Here is an 18228-nt window from a genome sequence, read left to right as displayed (position 1 = left end):
TCTGGTGCCATGCTCATAACCAGGACCTTTTTTCAGTGGGAGGTCCCTCTGGTCCTCTCATTTGTGCAAGTTGCTCCAGTCTGGCTTGGCCTACTCTTCTGTGAAGGTCCATTTATCATCCATTTCTGCTCATCTACCCATGACTCCTCCTTTGACTTCTCATTTTGAGATCAAACAACTTCTTAAAGACATCCTGCATACTAGGCCTCCAAGAAAACCTATTCTTCCTCCTTGGGACCTTAATTTTGTTTTGGAAAAATTGACTTAGGCTCCTTTTGAGGCTGCAGATTCTGCTTCTTTGCAACATTGTACATGGAAGACTGTTTTGTTGCTGTCTGACTCTAACTTCTGCTCATAGTGTTTCTGAGCTCCAGGCCCTTATGGCCATTCCTTCTTTTTTGTTTTTCACAGGAACAGAGTGTCCCATCGTACTAATCCTTTTATGCCCAAGGTAGTAAATGATTAGTTCACAAAATGGAAGAGTCCAGCTGCCTCCAGGAAGAGAAAGTAGTTTAATTCAGTCACTTTTGTTAAAAACGGACTGCAAAAACAAAGCGTAATGTTTCCACACAGATGTTGCATCTGAACAAATCCACAGCAACTTTAGCAAGCACAAACAAATATTAATTCATAAAAGGAATAAGCGCTTTTGTTTTATACAAAAAGAAACTTCATCAGAAACTTAAAGAGACAAAAGCCCTAACTAAATACTGTGCAGAAAATTAAGAACTGTGTTTTAAATTTATAGTATTGGAAACTTTACAGCTAAATGAAAGGGGTACGGCATGGTCTTTACTATTAGAAAGATGTGAACTGATTTGGTAGCTATGCTTGATTGCTATATGCTGGCTAGGTTTGAATGGGCAGGTTTCAATTTGTAGTATCTTAAAACTTAAAAGTATTAGAGAGATGACTATTTCAATATATATGGAATTTGTTTTTAAATATAAACATGCATTTATGTATATACATTTATTTTAAGTAGATTTGCTGTAAAAAAATAATTTTGGGGCATTTCTTCATCATGAATGGAATTGGGGGTGTCTTAGTGTGCCTTTGTAATGATTGACAAAAGGGGTATATATTTTGATGATGATACTTTTATCTGATGAAGTTTCTTTTCGTATGACACAAAAGCGCTCATCCTTTCTTTATGAATAAATAATTGTTTGTGCTTGCCAAGGTTGCTGTGGATTTGTTCATCTGAGTGGAAATATTAAGCTCTGTTTTTGCAGTCCATTTTTAACAAGAGTGACTCAAACTACTTTCTCTTCTTGAAGTCAGCTGGACTCTTCCATTTTGTGAACAGGTATTCTTGTTTTTTGTTTGTTCTAGTTTTTTCAATTTGTTAGTATGTGATTTTTCCTTGAATCGGTTGGTACAACTCCCTTCCTTTTTCCCTTCTTCTCAGTCTGCTAGTGAGAGGATCCTGCATAGCTCTGGTACTATTTGGATAAAACTAGGTCTATTTTTAAGTCTAGTCAGCTTTTTGATACCTTTCATCCCGGGTCTTTGGGTCTGGCTGTTTCTATGCAAACCATTTCCTCCTGGATATCTAACGCCATTTCCTTTTATTTTTCTTTTCATGGCAAATCTCTGAAATTGCCACACCCACTGATTACAGTGTCTTACATATAAAGAGACACAAAGTCATAAAATACCAGGATATGCAGGCAGAAATGTGGAAGGAGGATACCCCCAGACAGTTCCAAAAGTAGCAGAAGTAATGGGTCTCATAAAAAAAATTATAGACCCACTTAGATATGCTACTTATACATGTAACTCCTTATGAATTGCACAAGTAGTAAATTCTGGGTACACTGCAGGTGTTAATAAGAGCGGCAAACAAACAATCCAATAACCAACGAACCACGGACTGGACCAAGAAGTTTAATTGCAAGTAACGTAAAATACACCACAATCGAAATAAGCGCTTTCGTTTGGCGCCTGCCAAACTTTTTGAAAAAGCTTGGCAGGCGCCAAACGAAAGCGCTTATTTCGATTGTGGTGTATTTTACACTGCAGGTGTTGCAAAGAGCACTTTTGGCTAACATCAAAGACTGAAAAAATACTAATTTCACAAACATTAATCATACTCTGACTTAGGAATGGGGGCCATTCCTGTCATGGTATTAGAACCCCAAAAGACTTGGAGAAATTTAACCTGGAGATTTACATCATACTGCTGAATCTTGATTCACATCTCATAGCCCCTTCCTTCTTGAGTGTATCAAGATGGGTGCAGTCACAGCAAATTTCTTTCATAACATCTGACTATCTATCCAACAGGGAACTCAGGGGGAGGTGCTATGAGGTGATATGACTTCAGTTTGCCCTTATATCCTGAAAGGAGAAACTATCAGGAAGATGTAGGTAACCCTGGAGGGACAGTCAAGCAGTAAATAAATAAAAAAAACAAATATTTTGCTATCCCTTCAGCTACAATAACATACATGAGCAACAGCCGAATTAAGAAACCATACCTTACCCCCGAGACCACCCAGAAGCAACTTTTCCCTGTACATTTTTATAGTGGTATATATATATATATATATATATATATATATACATATAGTTAGTGGTATATATATATATATATATATATATATATATATATATATATATATATATATATATATATATATATATATATATGTCTACACACACATATATATATATACACACATACACACATATATATATACACACACACACACACACACACACACACACACACACACACACACACACATAGTTTACTATCATTTGTCTGATCGCACCTTGTGCAAGTTATCGTTAATAAGAACCACATGAGCGGAAAAAAACTACTGTTAAAAATGTCGAAAGCGGAAGTGGAGAAAGTGGAATTCGACATCCTTCAAACATTCTCCATGCTTCTGCAAGTTGCACGATTCTAGGAAACACAGCAAAGGATGTTTTTGCAGGGGGGTCAAGCCCCCTCTGCACCCCCCCACACCCCATGCTACTTATATATACAAAGATACGAGATCACAGTGCAGTGAGGGAAAGGGTACATTTTCCCGATCCCCACTATAGTGTGTAGTGTGTAGTGTGTAGTGTGATCTGCATTAAAATGTTGAAATTCACAACAGCAAATCCTATAGTGCATTTGCTGTTGAGCATTTCAACATTTTTTTCCCTTACTTCCTAATGTTGAATTTGGCGTTCGGACTTGCGTAACTCAAAGTCCAATTGCCCTTTTGACAATAAACCATACATACACACACACACACACACACACACACACACACACACACACACACACACACACACACACACACACACACACAAAAACAAACACAGATTCTTTTTATTTGGTTGAATTACCAGAATAGCAAAGTCTCAGAAGACTGAAAATTTAAAAGGTCAAGTGTCTTAAACTTGAATGTGTTTACATATCAGTGCTGTAGTCTTTTAATAATGTAGTGTCACTTTAAGACATTTTGTTTTGTACAGAGGCAACATGACGGAGGTAACGTACAGTGCTGTGGTATGCTATGTAGATATTTTTATGTTAGTTTGTAAGAAAAGGGTAAGTGAGGTTTTATTTTATGAATAGTTTTATAAGGTTTAAAGAATGATGGTAGTTAAAGTGGCGAGATAAGTTACTAGGAGGGGAGGTGTGTATGTTGAATGCATTTAGGTCTGTTGTGCAGGGAACAGGTGTATGTGTGCAAGTTTTGAAGATTGCGGTACAGTGGGGGATAGGGAGCTGTACCTTTTCTCCACTGTAGTATGATCTTGGAGTTGGTATATTTAATTTGTAGGGGGTTGGGAGGGTAGGGGGCTGTGCCCCTTGCAAAAATGCAGAAAAGGTTAATTTGGAGTTTTGAAGTATGGATGTTATGTGTTAGCTTATAGCAGGGAGTAGTGGCAATACCAGTAATGTGACATTGTTTTTGACGTCATGGTCTTCAACATTATGGCTGTCAATTTTGTGGATTTTCAAGTTATTGGTCAACGTTACGGCCACTTTATTAAATGTAACAGATCCATATATAGAGTCATAGGCTGGTACTAGGCTATCGGCCCTATGGCCTATACAAGCCTAGACAAAACAATTCCCTGGCTATTTCGTCCCACACTATTTACTTCCCTGGACCCCTGTCTAGCAGGGTGACTGACATGACACCCGGGGTGAATTTCCTTTCTCCCATCCAATCATCAAGGTTCCTTTTGAAGAGGGCCAAAGAGGCACTCTGCTTGACATGTATGGGCAGTCTATTCCAGAGTCTGGGGAGTCTCTGGGTCAGGAACCTATCCCTCCAGCATGTTTTGTTTATTGTGATGACAAGATTTAGATCCCTGGAGCGTGTGGCTCTGAGGGATTGGGATTTCTTTAAGTGTAGCATTCCAACAGCTCTGGGTTTGACATGGCCTTGTATGTTAAGCAGAGATCGCCTCAGAGTAGACGATATGCGATGGAGTATAGCTGGATTTTTTTAAGGTGGACAGCATAAGGCATCTGCTTTAGGCCTGTGATTCTTTTAGTGAGGCATTTCTGCGGCCTTTCCAGTTGTTGCAGATGTCTTGAGAGGTACATACAAATGGGGCATTGTATTCTATAATGGGTCTAATGAGGGATGAGTACAGTGGGACAATGACCTCCTTTTTTCTGGATGAAAAGCCCTTAGTGATGAGGTGTGCCACATAGGATTTCTTGACTGTTGCGGCGATGTGGTTATTGAAGGTGAGACCACTGTCCACTTGTGTCCCTAAGTCTCTTATCACACTTTTGGTGTTTAGTGTACTGCCAGCTATGTGATATATCTATATATATATATATATATATATATATATATATATATATATATATATATATATATTACACTTTTACATACAAATATATGTGTGTACACACACACACACACACACACACACACACACACACACACATATACACACATTACATATACATGTATATGCATTAAACATAAATATATATATATATATATATATATATATATATATATATATATATATACACATATGCGTGTGTGTGTGTGAGTAAGTATGTGTATATAGAGATATATATATATATATATATATATATATATATATATATATATATATATATATATATATATATATATATACCCATAACCACATATACACAGAAAATGTAGGAAGGTAGTCTCTGGAAGTTCAGTGTCTCTAAAGATCTATTTATTCACAGAATCAAAATATACAGGTCCACTACATTCACATTAAAACTATAAACCCTAAACAAGCTCAACAGCAAATACTGTAAAAAAAAAAAAAAAAAAACAGTATTCTAGATGACATAAATCATCAAAACAGGAAATCTGAGAAGTAAAGATCGGCTGAAAGGGGGAATGTAGCATGCTCTAACAGCAAACTCCTAGAAATGTTTTCCCATGCAAGCAGGTGCAGACGTTGAAATTGCAACAAAGACAGCAGCCTTCTTGAACCAAGAAAGTAGCTATTTTAAGTGGTTGTTGGTTTGTAGGTTAGTTCTTAGATGCCTGGAGATTTCATTCAATCAAGCTGGCTACTGTGTTTTTGATAGCCTGTGTGCTCACTGATAGTACTTTGATAACCTCCGATAACTTGGGTTATTAGCACACAACTCTCCTTCTACTGCCGACCCCAAGCTCTCATTCTGAGTAAATTCTCATGACCTAGTTCTCAATTTTTTTCCAAGCTACAGAACCCTTATGAGTGTTTTTTCAGGCAAAATTGGAAGGGGCAATGTCCTACATTCTCTCAAATCTGGAAATACTCTAAACAATCTGCAAAGGCAGAATAACCAGCTCTCCAACGAGGAAGCCCGGGAAGAAGGTCTAATCACCAAAATCATTGGACCCTACTACCAAGGGGGCTTTTTGATAGGGTACTTCTAAAGATGAGTGCAGGGCCAATCTGTTCTCAGTATACAGGAGAAGAAATCAGAAACACTGGACACAGCAGGGAAATATTATGCACTACCCAAACCTCAAGAAGTCAACCACAGTAAACGGTCTGAATGAAAAGTGATGCCACCAGCCACTGGTCCACTGACAGTGAGAGCCTGAGGCAAAAACTAGACTGCATCTGTACTTACTGTATACAAACATGAAGCCCTTGGGGTCTTGGACGTCATTAGAGAGACCATAGCATAACTTGGCTAAAAAATGTAAATGTTTGAAAAATCTGCAAAAGAAACAAATCACTGAACTAACACTGGTTATCATGGAGACACCAAATCACAGAGATAAAAAAAACAGAAAGCTGCTGGTCCAAGTCCACCAAAATGAGGGTGTGATACCAGTGAAAATGAAAATCATATGATATGGTTACAGGTTATGGCAAGATGACAAACCAGGACAATTGAATGTGTAAGGCCAAAAGAACCAACCGGGCCACTCACCCCTCCAAGCAAGTCTCCAATCAAGAACAGGGGACCAGCCAAAGTACTAGAGTTTAAAGTTTCAATATGAATCTAATGTTCAGATGAACACAGAGCAAAAGTGCTCATCTAACTTGTCACTTGGAGATTTTCTTTCCCACAGCAAAAGTGATCCATATGGACAGTAAGCTCATAGAGCCCATCTTTCTGTAGGGTTACCACCTGTCCCTCTTTGCGAGGGACAGTCCCTCTTTGGGCAGTTGTGTCCTGCAAAAAAATTGAAAATACGGCAAATGTCCTGAGAGTTTAGGACAAAAATAATTCCTATATTTTATGTAATAGTTGCATAAAACTGTTATTTTGTCCCTGAAACACCTAAATGTTATAAGAAATAGAATAAGCAACTAAAATGCTACAAGAATAAGCTTTTATTTAGGCAAAATGTAAAGTTCTGTCCTTTCTACTGGCCGTAGGTATGTTTCGCTCTGCAAAATCTGACGTTTGTACCAAAAATGTCCCACTTTGGGCATTTGAAATGGTGGCAACCCTATTCTGCAGGGTTTTTTGTTTTTGTTTCTGTATCTTGACTGCATATAGCAAAGTAGGGTGCAACTGTCATTTCAGTGATAACACAAACTGATTTTAAGGGGAAACACTCCCTAATCTTGAAAGGCATTTTGTAATGAATTTGTCAGATTTTTTTTTTTCATTATAGCCATTACTTTTCCTAATAGGTTCTTTGATACAGTGTTAGCTCCCAGACGGATACATTTCAGGCACAGTTTCAAACAGTACCATACTAGAGACAGAACACATCTACATAATATACTAGAAATAGGACACAATGACAATAAACAAAGTCTCTCTGAATATTTCAAGTTTTTCATCCTTATGATTTCACTAGCAAGAAACTGTATACTGCCTAGTTGTTTCAGAAGGCTTGTTTTGAAGTTTATGAAATGATGCACTGAATGCTACAGTGGATCAGATCAGTGACATACAATGTGGTACAATGATCTCATTGCAGTAAATAAGGCATACTCTGTGGAATCAGACTACAGAACATGTTTTAATGATTTTGACAGATCTTCAATGATGGTGTTATTTTTATGACTCAGCTTTATATTCTTGAATCACAGTTTGTATTGCTTTTGCCATGTTTCATGAAACTATATTTATTGACATTAAAGGTAAGGTCATTACAATTTCATCAGGTGTGTGTTTTTGAAGGTCATCTTGGAAAGCTTGAGCATCATTTTTCAAGTAATCATGTTACCTTGTTTGAAATTATCAGCGCATTCAGCATGCAGAGCCAATTTTCCATGTTTATATCGGAAAAGAAAAATCAGGAGGAGTCAGCTCCATTACAGAGACCTCTAAGACACCACTGGTAACCCTCACCAGGATAGATCAGTTAACCACCAACCCTATGCACACACACACACACACACACACACACACACACACACACACACACACACACACACACACACACACTCTGTTTAACCATTTCAATCACCCATGGAGTGACACTTAGTGCTGTCTCTCTATTAGTTACTCCCTTATATAGACTGAGTAGTGCTGAATGCCTTTCCACTGTCAAAATATGCAACATTTACTGTTAGCCCTTCAATAAGTGATTCTGGTACCTCTAAGAGTACCAAAAGAATCAGAAGGTAAGGTCTTCCATTACCAAAACCACAGTGCACCATAGCTAACAAAAGTATACCTCTCATTTCATTTTGGTCAAACTCATCATATTACAAAGAATAATTGCCTGGACCTTACAAAGTGTGTGTGTGTGGGGGGGGGGGGGCACATACACTGGTATTATTACAACCTGTTGCAATAAAAAAAGGGATGTGTCTGCATACTAATACTTTAACATGCCTGTGGTTGTATAGAAAACTGTCAAGTATGTTGTTTGGTCCCATGGAGCATGAGCTTTTAATTGTATTTAGGCAGCAATTATCATAACTGATCTCTCATATATGGGATATCATCCCCTTATCTCCACTTCCCCCTAAAATAGGCCTTTGCTTACTATAAGGTTTGTACATTTTTCCTGCAGTAAGCTTGCTATGTCCTTCAGCTGGGTGATTATTTAGCTTATTGATGACATGTTGCATTCTAACTTACTCCCTTTGGGTTTTGTGATGAGGTTACAGAATACTTTGATACTGTTTTCAAGCCTCAAAATCAAACAGTTTTTGTACTTTGATAAGGAAACAGCTTCTATTCTTTATTTAACCTAGACTAAGGTTTATGATGAGACTAATTTCTGAAAGGTAGGTAGTAACTCTCTTTTTCCTGTTGCTCACGTTATTAATTATGCTGTTCCACCAAAACTATTTTTGTTAATTTTACTTGTGTGTTGATGAAGACGCACAAGCTGGTTAAGACATGAATATGTAGGTAAATATCCTACAGTTCAATTATAGCATTCTAAACAGCTTTAGTTTGGTACGTCAGGACATTTCAATCTCTTTTCATAAATGTTCTTTATTCCATCACAGTTTAACTAGCAAAATCTTGGAAGGACGATTTACTTATGATTTGAGTATGATATTACTCACATGAAAAATATAATGATACACTTACCTGTGTTAATTACAATGTATAAATAACAATGAACAAGGAGGTTTTTTCCAGGAAGTTTTTCCCTCAAGCCTGCAACCTGCTATCCTTAGCTGAGCCATCACCCATTTGTTCATCACCTCCAGGCTGTTTCTGCCCTAGCTCATCCTGTGAGGAGAGTCTTCAGTCACCGCTGGGAGCCAGCCTTTATAACAGCACATCAGCTTCAGCAGTCCATGGTTTTGGGACAAAAGCCAAGCAGTGACAAGGCAGTAATCCAGGCAACCATAAGGGACAGTTTGTTTTTCTCTTTGCGTACATGCTGGTCCCTATGGTTGACTGACAACTACGTTTTCACTCAGTTTCACCCCAAAGAACCAGCATGTTCCCATGTACCTCAGAAACAGTTCAGTAAAAACTGCAAGAAAACCACAGCTAAACAAAAGCCTTCACTTTGTAATACCTTAAACCTCCTGTACTGACAGTCCATGGGATATATGCAAATGGTCCCTTAAGGACATACCAGTGTTTCAGTTACATGGCTTCTGAATGTCTCTCACAAATATTTTAGAACCATAGGAACATCCACTTGCTGTGACAACTGGTTCCTCCTTAGGCACCAGAAGGAGAATCATTTGCATTTAGTTAGGTATAATTTCCTTGACAACCGTTTTCCACCTTTTCTCATTATTTTTTAGGACATCCTCGGAAGAAGGTGCTCAAAGGGTAGCAAGGTCACACTTTTAAAGCTGCTAGTTTTGAGCATGGTCAGCTTGGAAAATATTAGAGACCTCCTGCACTACATCAGGAGGTTCACATGCAGAGTCACCAATGAAAGTTTTCCTTTAGCATCTAAATCAGGTGGAAGAACCAGTGCTGCATGGGTCAGAATAGGGCGATTACACTATTTCAAGTCTCTCTTTCAGTTTTACAACTACAGTGTTTTCTAAGGGCACGGAAAAGCAAACAAAGAGAAACAGAGCCCTCCAGGCTAGCATGCATCAAATGAACGAGGCGATTTGAAGCTCTAGAGAAGAAAACCATAGATTGCTTTTCGCTTGGAGAAGCAATTAGATGGGTCTCTGGTACACACACTATGCCCATACCATCCAAGACTAGGGACCTGTCAAGCATCCACGTGAGTGGATCTGCAAAATCCTACTTAAGTGGTCTGCCATGGAGTTCTCCAGGATTGGTATATAGGTAGCCTTCAGAAGGAGACTGTATTCCAGGAGCCTGTTTAAAATGTTACATGTTTAGCCCCACCCATGTGGACCCAGCTATGCCTCATATCCTGTTCTTTCTGTCCCAATATGTGCATTCAAGTCCTCCATTATAAACACCAATTCAAGTTGTCCTGCTTTATCTAGTAGGTCCTGCAACCGCTGTCTGAATGCACTTTTTTCCTGTCTATCACAACCCTGCTAGGTGTGTGCCCTATCATTACACTGGAGTCTGATTGCCATGGGTTTGGCACGAATTCTGATACTATTCCTCACTGCCTCCTGAAGCCTCTCTCTCACAATTCCCACACCATTTCTAGTCTGTCCTTCTCCTGAGTAGTAGACACTGGATCCCAAGCCAAGTGGCTTCACTGCACTGCCCTTCCATCTTGTCTCTTGGATACATAGGATGTCCTGCCTTCTCTGTATCATCATGTCATCCACTTCCAAGCTGAGTCTTGTTAGTGAACCTACATTAAGTGTAGCAATTCTCAGTTCATGTTTGGCAAGTTGATTGGTTTTACATCCAGTTTCGCTCAACAGAGCTATCCCATGTAACACTGGCTGGGCAACTAGACACCATCCATCCAGTAGCTTATTAGCCCAGGACTGGTGGGCTTTATGATGGGGACGCACTGGCCAAAACAGGCACATACACCCCTCCCACCATTAGCATGGATCCCTAGTATAGGTCAGGGTAGGCCGGGTCCTCAACACACTTACCACTGGCAAATATCCATACCCATTTGGAGACATTAGTCAATATGTCCGAATCACCTAGAGCCATATTTTACACCGTCAAGTTGCTAGCCCTGCCCTGGCATGTAGTCTGTGGTCCATATTCTCCTATCTTGAGGATACGGTGCACACAGTAAATGCCTAAAGCATTTTTCCTGTACAACTCTTCTCCTATAAGGCACCACACAACTTCTGTGCAGGTGCCCACAGCTCCATTCATTGGTGATTATGAGATGGAAACACTCAGCATGTTTTTCAGAGGTGGGAGAAACCCCACAGAGACACAGGAAGAATATCCAAACAGGCAGTGGCTGGAGGTCAGTATCGAACCTTGTACCTCATGCTTGAGAAGGGAAGATCTTAACCATTATGCCCACTGGTCTCTTTCGCACTTAAACGTCACATAAGGTAACTTTTTTGGGGGATGGCCATACTCCCCACATCCTTGTACAGATGCTCATTTTTGGATATCTTTTAAATACAAATACCAATACAGGGACGAAAAAGTATATAAGCAAGAAAAAAAATTAGGCACCCAAAGGGGTATGTATCACTCATTACTCTTAAGCTGTAGGCTTGGCCTCATGCTGGACTGCAATGCACTCTCTTGAAATTAATGTTTTCACAGCAAGAGAGACATAAATATGGCACAGGCATACACCAGCTGTACATCAGGTACATGAGGATGTTAGAAGTAAGGTGACATCAGCCCAGACATGCGGGAGGATCCTAATCGCTACACATCATACCAAATGTCAGTCAGACTCAGCCAGCAGAAGAAATCCCAACAAGTTATGACTGCAACAGCAAGCTACGAAGAGCACCTTTCCTGACTGCAACAAGCTATGAAGAACACCACTCCAATAAGCAGTAACAGTAAAATCCCAAAGAAGTGGAAATTGAAAACAAAAAACTTCTTTAATTAGGTTTTTTTTTTTTACATCCCTCATAATGTACATACCTCATAACAGTTTACTATTGTTTCTTCGAACGGCAAAACACTTGCTGCCTGAATCAACAAATAGTTACACCAAAAATGTAAACAACGAGCAGTGACAATGTCGAACCAAATGCCCAACACATTTGATTTGACATTGTTGTCGAAACCAGCACGTGTTAGCCGTATAGGAGCTGATGTAAATCAGACTCCTATACGACATATCACGGTTTTGCAGGGGGGCAAGCCCCCCTGCACCCCTCACACCCCCTACTTATATATTCTAACTCCAAGATCGCACTACAGTGGGGATATGGATGAATTTCCAATCCCCACTGTACCACGATCTCCATGCAGATAGCCGAATTACACTTATACGAATGCAGTAGTGCATTCGCATAAGTGTCTTCAACTATCTCATCAACTATTGTTTGTGCGCTCGACATTCTGATGTTCGGCACACTGCTGCCGACAGAATGTAGCTCACACAAACAATAGTAAACCCCTCATAACACACTACAATGAGCTTTATCAAACAAAAATTTAAGGTGCATAACCTGTGTTTTCCGCCACATTGGTAATGTATGCCTCTTTGGACCAAGAAAAGTAACAGTGTACTTTACTGCAAATACTAACAGATTATAGGATAAAATAATGCAGATGTAAAAATAGGTAGAGCTGCTACAACAGGGAAATGAATGAGACTGAAAAAGCCATCTTTAATTCAGTATGCACCAACAAAATGCTGCATAAAAATATGGAGGCTCGATTCTACAAACCACAGAATCATATGTTAACTAGTATATTATCAAAGATGATTAAGAAGAAGGTGATACACTATTGAAAGATGTCATGTAAGTTATGAAAGGTAATGTAACAGAAAGTTACCTAACAGGGTTTAGGCTAAATTACCTTCATCTTACAAGCCCTATGTTTGGTTCTCTTTGTTTCTGTGTACAACCTGTACAACTCTGAGCATGTCACTTAAACAAGACACTGCTCTTAAGCTCCTCGGAATAGGGATGGTTCTGCTCAGTGGGCTTACCTGGATAACAAATAAATTGAAATATAATAACAAATTAAAACTGGAACATGGACATTTGTTAGAAATATAAAGTGGAGCATAATGTGATACATTTGTCTTTAGATCTGGATCACTGTAAAATGTCAAACAACCCTTTTTGTTATTAATATAGTGACGTACTAAGAGGCGTAAAACCATCTGTTATTATAGTCAGTGTTTTTGTATGTATTATAGTAAAACAGCAAAGCTATGCCGTGTTTTTACCAAGTCTCTTGGTCACCTTGTATAGTCCAGTTTTCAAAAAGAACAAAGCGAGAGCTACTACTTCATTATAGAAAGAGGAAGTATCCTAAATTAATTTATAGGTCTGCAAGATTGAACTTCTAAAATGTTGATACATATTATCATAATATACAGGTGAAAACATGCTTACCCAAAACAATATCATCTCCAAAAATTTTTTAATCTGGGAAATACAAATGAATAAACTTTAACCTTAGGAAATACACCTCTCTGTACATTGCATGTCTAAAAATGTGTTTTCAGTGGTCTGCAGTTTAGTAAGAATGATTTAGATAACAGTAGGAGGACTTATTAAACTACACACAATATTACCTTACAACAGGGAGCAGCTGTGACACGGTAAGATGAGGACAAGTAGGCAGGCATGAACCTACATTCTCGGAGTAGAAAATTAACTACCACTCCTGAAAGTTCCCTAAATGACTTGGTTTAGTAAATGGAAGTTTATGCAGCCTGTCCTTTGACTAAGCTGACAACCTCCTCACTGTCAATTTGTGTGTAAAAAGATGGGAGAAGTTAGGGAATTGACTTAAAATGCAGCAGCAGAGAGGTCAGTATATCTCTTGTCTCTCTCATTCTGTGTTCGTGTGGTTTCTATAAATATCCAAGGCTGCTTAGCTGGCAACAAATTAATGGGGATGACTGCACCAAGGTCAGCTGGACATGGGGGAGGGGAATGACAAGGAGGTTTATGTGACAGAACTAGCTGCTTAGGAATAATACAGAAACTGATAATACATCACAGCTGTATATGCACACGGAAAAAGCCGATCTTCAAGAATCACACAAGCAACAGGCCTAGCAGAAATGGGCACCATCTGAACCAATTTCAAACCGAAGCAATTCAAGACATGTCAATCATCTTTTCATCACAGCACACTACATCTAACTCTATTGTCTTGCTTACTTTAATGCACTGAAGTAAAAAAAAAAAAAAATACTGATTAACTGGAGCATTTCTCCCCAGGCCTCTGCTGAAAACAGGCTCTGTGGAACCTAGTCGGACATTCCAGGTCAACAAATGTTAAATAAAAATAAAAATAAAAAAATAAAAATAAATTTCAAAACATTACATGGTACACTTTCATGTGAAGTCTTCACACTGTGTTGTGCATATTGTTTGTATAAATACTACACTGCTTCCCACTAAATTATTCACAGTCAGCACATGAGAAAACATGAGTGAGGTACTCGTAGCAATACTTACAGTCCTGTGCATCAGCAAGTACCCAACAAACGTTTACCACTGTCAGCATAACACTGAGTTACTTATGAAAATAAGGGAAGCACAATAAAAGCACAAGCTACAATTTAATTTGTCACAGAGCAAGATAAAAGTCAGAAAACCACTGTTAAGCATCAGACTGTCGTTAATGTTTAACAGAGCTAACAATATGCAGGAATGCATTCAGTGGTGTGTCACAGCACCAAAATTCTTCTCCAAAAAGTACAGTTGTGTACCTACCATAAATGTAGATGTTCGAGTGTATTCACTGTTGCAGTCATTACTCTTGGGTTATCCTGCTGGCAGGCTACCCTCAGTCAGCCAGAATTCCAAAGTCTAGGTCCGGCGTCGGTTGCTGTCGCCTCTTCCCTGAGGTCAGTGCGCCAGGGGTATAAAAGATGCAGCCGACGCCATTTTCTTCAGTGTCCCCAAATTGGTAGGCTGAAAAAAATATGCCAATAAAAATGCATGCACAAAAATAACATTTTGTTTATCTACAAGCAAATACACCAAATAGGCTGTATAGGATAGAGAAGTGCAGATAAGTCCTAGCAAAGAGAAGGGGATGGTGGGTGGGTAACCTGGACTGCAACAGTGAAAACACTTGAGCATCTACATTTATGGTAGGTACACAACTGTACTATGTTCATCGTGTTTCACTGTTGCAGTCATTACTCTTGGGTTGAATCACAAAGCTGAGGATGGGTGGCTGGGCTAAATAGGATTAGGAGAGGCTATGAGGCCCTGCAGAACTGCAGTGGAAAAGCCTGCTCTGGACTTTAAACAGGTAAGTGGTAGTGCTTTGTGAAAGTGTGCACTGAACTTCAAGTTGCAGCCTCCAAGATATCTTTGGTTGGTACTCCTCTGAGGAAGGCTGCTGAAGTGGCTGCTTCTCTGGTGGAATGAGGCCTAATGCCCTTAGGCATTGATTTGCCATGTTGAGAATAGCAGAAACGGATGCAATGGCCTATCCATTTAGAAATAAGTCTGTTTTGAGATAGCCTTTCCTTGTGATCCTGCAGCATATGACACTAAAAGTTGCTCAGTCTTTCTGAAAGCTTTAGTTCTGTCCAAATAGAAGTGTAACTGCCTGTGTATGTCCAAAGAATGCAGAATTTTCTCACCCTTGTTCTGTGGAATTGGATAAAAGGTAGGCAAGTGAATGGTTTGGTTGAGGGCCACACTGGATACCAACTTAGGCATAAATGTAGGATTTGTTCTCAGAGACACCCTGTCTGGATGAAAAATGATAAAAGGTTCCACAGCAATGAGTGCTTGTAACTCCGAGACTCGCCTTGCTGAGGTTATTGCTAGGAGTAGAGCTGTCTTCCAGGATAAGAATTTTATATCTGCTGTTGAAGCTGGCTCAAAAGGTGAGTTTTTCAAAACATAACTGAGGTCTCAGGCAGGAATTGGTGCTCTCCTTGGAGGCCTGTTTTTGGCCCCTCTGAGGTACTGCCTTATTAAAGGATGAGAAAAGATAGGTGGTTCCGTGTTGTAATGGGCTGAAATGGCAGAGGCATGAATCTTCATTGATGAGAAAGAAAGGCCTTTGTTCAGCATCTCAGTTAGGTATTGTAAAATCTGAGGTATATTTGGTACACACGTCAATGCCTTGTTCTTGGCTCCAAGCACAGAATCTCTTCCATTTTTCTGCATAAGATTTTCTGGTACTGGGCCTCCTGGCCTCCAAGATAACATCCATAACAGCTTTTGAAAGAGGTGTGTTCTGAATGGTTACATTATCTGCCATGCTGCCAGATTTAAGGTCCTGAGTTGGCTGTGCAGGATCTGATTATTTTGTTGGGTCAGCAAGTGAGAAGTTTGAGGCAATATCCATGCTGGACCTTGAGACAAGCTCTTTAGGATTGGGTACCACCCACGGTGGTGGTGCTGCGGTAGCGTTGTCACCTCACAATAACACGCTGTCTGGTTTGATTCTCAGCTAGAGCATCTTCTGCGTGGAGACATGCATGAATGGGAGTACCTTCGTTGAAGGTTGTGCGTCAGGGCTGGTAACTCTGCACGTAAAAATCAACTACCAATCATTAGCGGACTGGAGTTCCGCTGTGGCGACCCCTAACCGGGAAAAGCCGAAAGACACAACAACAACAACAACCAGTGCTGGCATGGCCAGTCGGGTGCAATCAGTATCATTTTTGGCTTCTCTTGTCTGACCTTTAGGAGTACCCTGGGAAGGAGAGGCAGTGGAGGAAAGGCATATACTGTTAGGTTTTTCCAGCTGAAGGATAGGGCGTCCACTTTCCATGCTTGCTTGCGATACATCCTTTTGCAAAATCTCTGCAATTGGTAGTTGTGAAGGGAGGCAAATAGATCTATGTCTGGGCATCCCCATTTCCTTATTATCATGCTGAAGACTTGTGGATCCAGTTTCCATTCGTGGGGATCCATGAGGTTTCTGCTTAGTTCGTCTGCCAAAGTATTTGTTTTTCCTGGCAGGAATTGTGCTTGCAGGTGAATTTGAAAAGCCAATGCTGTGTCCCATAAGGTCATTGCTAGTCTGCAGAGGGGGTAGGAATGTGTACCTCCCTGCTTGTGTATGTACCACATGACCGTAGTATTGTCTGTTTTTATCAGTAGCTGTCCTGGATGAAGCAGGTCCTTGAAAGCTGTCAGGGCATTTTGAACAGCTAGCATCTCTTTTTGATTGATGTGAAGATGCATCTGGTTTGCAGACCATGTGCCCTGAATACAGTTTCCTGCCATACGGGCCCCCCAGGCATAGTCTGATGCATCCGTTGTTAGTGTCTGTCTGGCTGTGGGTAAATTGAATGGCAGACCCTTGTTGCGGTGACAGGCTTCTGCCCACCATTGAAACTCCCATTGTAGGCAGGGAATGAGTGCAATTACTGTCTCCAGGCTGTGGCAATGTTGAGTCCAAACACTTTTTAGATACCATTGTAGTTTCCTCATATGCAGTCTGGCATATGGAATTAGTAGAATGCAGGATGCCATGAAACCCAGGGCCTGCAGGATTTTCCTTGCAGATAAGTGGGTTTTTGTTGCCAATTTCTTGAAGTAAGTTGCTTTTGTTTGTCTGGCATGAGATAAGCCATCTGGGCAGTTGTATTTAAGCTTGCACCCAGGAATATTATCTCTTGAGAGGGCACTAGTTTTGATTTCTTTTCGTTTATTGTGTACCCTAGGCCAGTTAGTAATCTTTTTACAAACGCCAGATGCTTTAAAAGAATGTCTTTGGTCTCTGCTTGAATTAGGCAGTCGTCCAAGTAGGGAGATATTTGAATTCCTCTCTGTCTGCAAAATGCAATTACTGGTGCCGGGCATTTTGTGAAGACCCTGGGTGCAGTAGATAAGCCAACGGGCAGTGCAGAGAATTGGTAATGCATTGAGCCAGCCATGAATGTGAGGTATCTTCTGCAAGATTATCTGATTGGGACATGCAGGTATGCCTCTTTTAGGTCCAAAGTTACGAGCTAAGCCTTCTTGCGCAGCATGGGCTATAGCTGCTGTAGAGTCAACATCTTGAATTTTGGAACTTCCAGAAATGTATTTAGTATAGATAGGTCCAGTATTGGTCTCCAGGTTCTGTTCTTTCTGGGTACTAGGTAAAAAGTCTGGAGTAAAATCCTTGCCCCTGCTCTTGTTGTGGCACTTGCTGAATGGTCCTCATGTCCATGAGGGCTGTAATTAGTTTTTGTGCCTCTGCCCAGTGTGGCAGGTCTGGCATACATTTTGACCTTGTTAGAGTGTGAAAATGGAACCTGTAGCCTTGGGCCACTATGTTCAAGACCCATTTGTCTTGGGTAACCATTTGCCAATTTGATGAAAAAAGTGCTAGTTTTCCCCCTA

General features: G+C 40.0%; 1 protein-coding gene across 1 annotated transcript in view; it reads right to left on the bottom strand.

The window, feature by feature from the left end:
- Window positions 1–18228, bottom strand: part of ARHGAP10 (Rho GTPase activating protein 10) — a 2173597-nt gene that overhangs the window by 2043462 nt on the left and 111907 nt on the right. The gene's annotated exons all lie outside the window — the stretch shown is intronic.

The sequence above is a fragment of the Protopterus annectens genome, chromosome 2.part1 (genome assembly GCF_019279795.1).
Source record: "Protopterus annectens isolate FY-2018-M chromosome 2.part1, PAN1.0, whole genome shotgun sequence".
In the NCBI taxonomy this organism is placed as follows: Eukaryota; Metazoa; Chordata; order Ceratodontiformes; family Protopteridae; genus Protopterus; species Protopterus annectens.
Note: the sequence above shows the minus strand (reverse complement) of the source record. Positions and strands in the feature narration are given on the sequence as shown.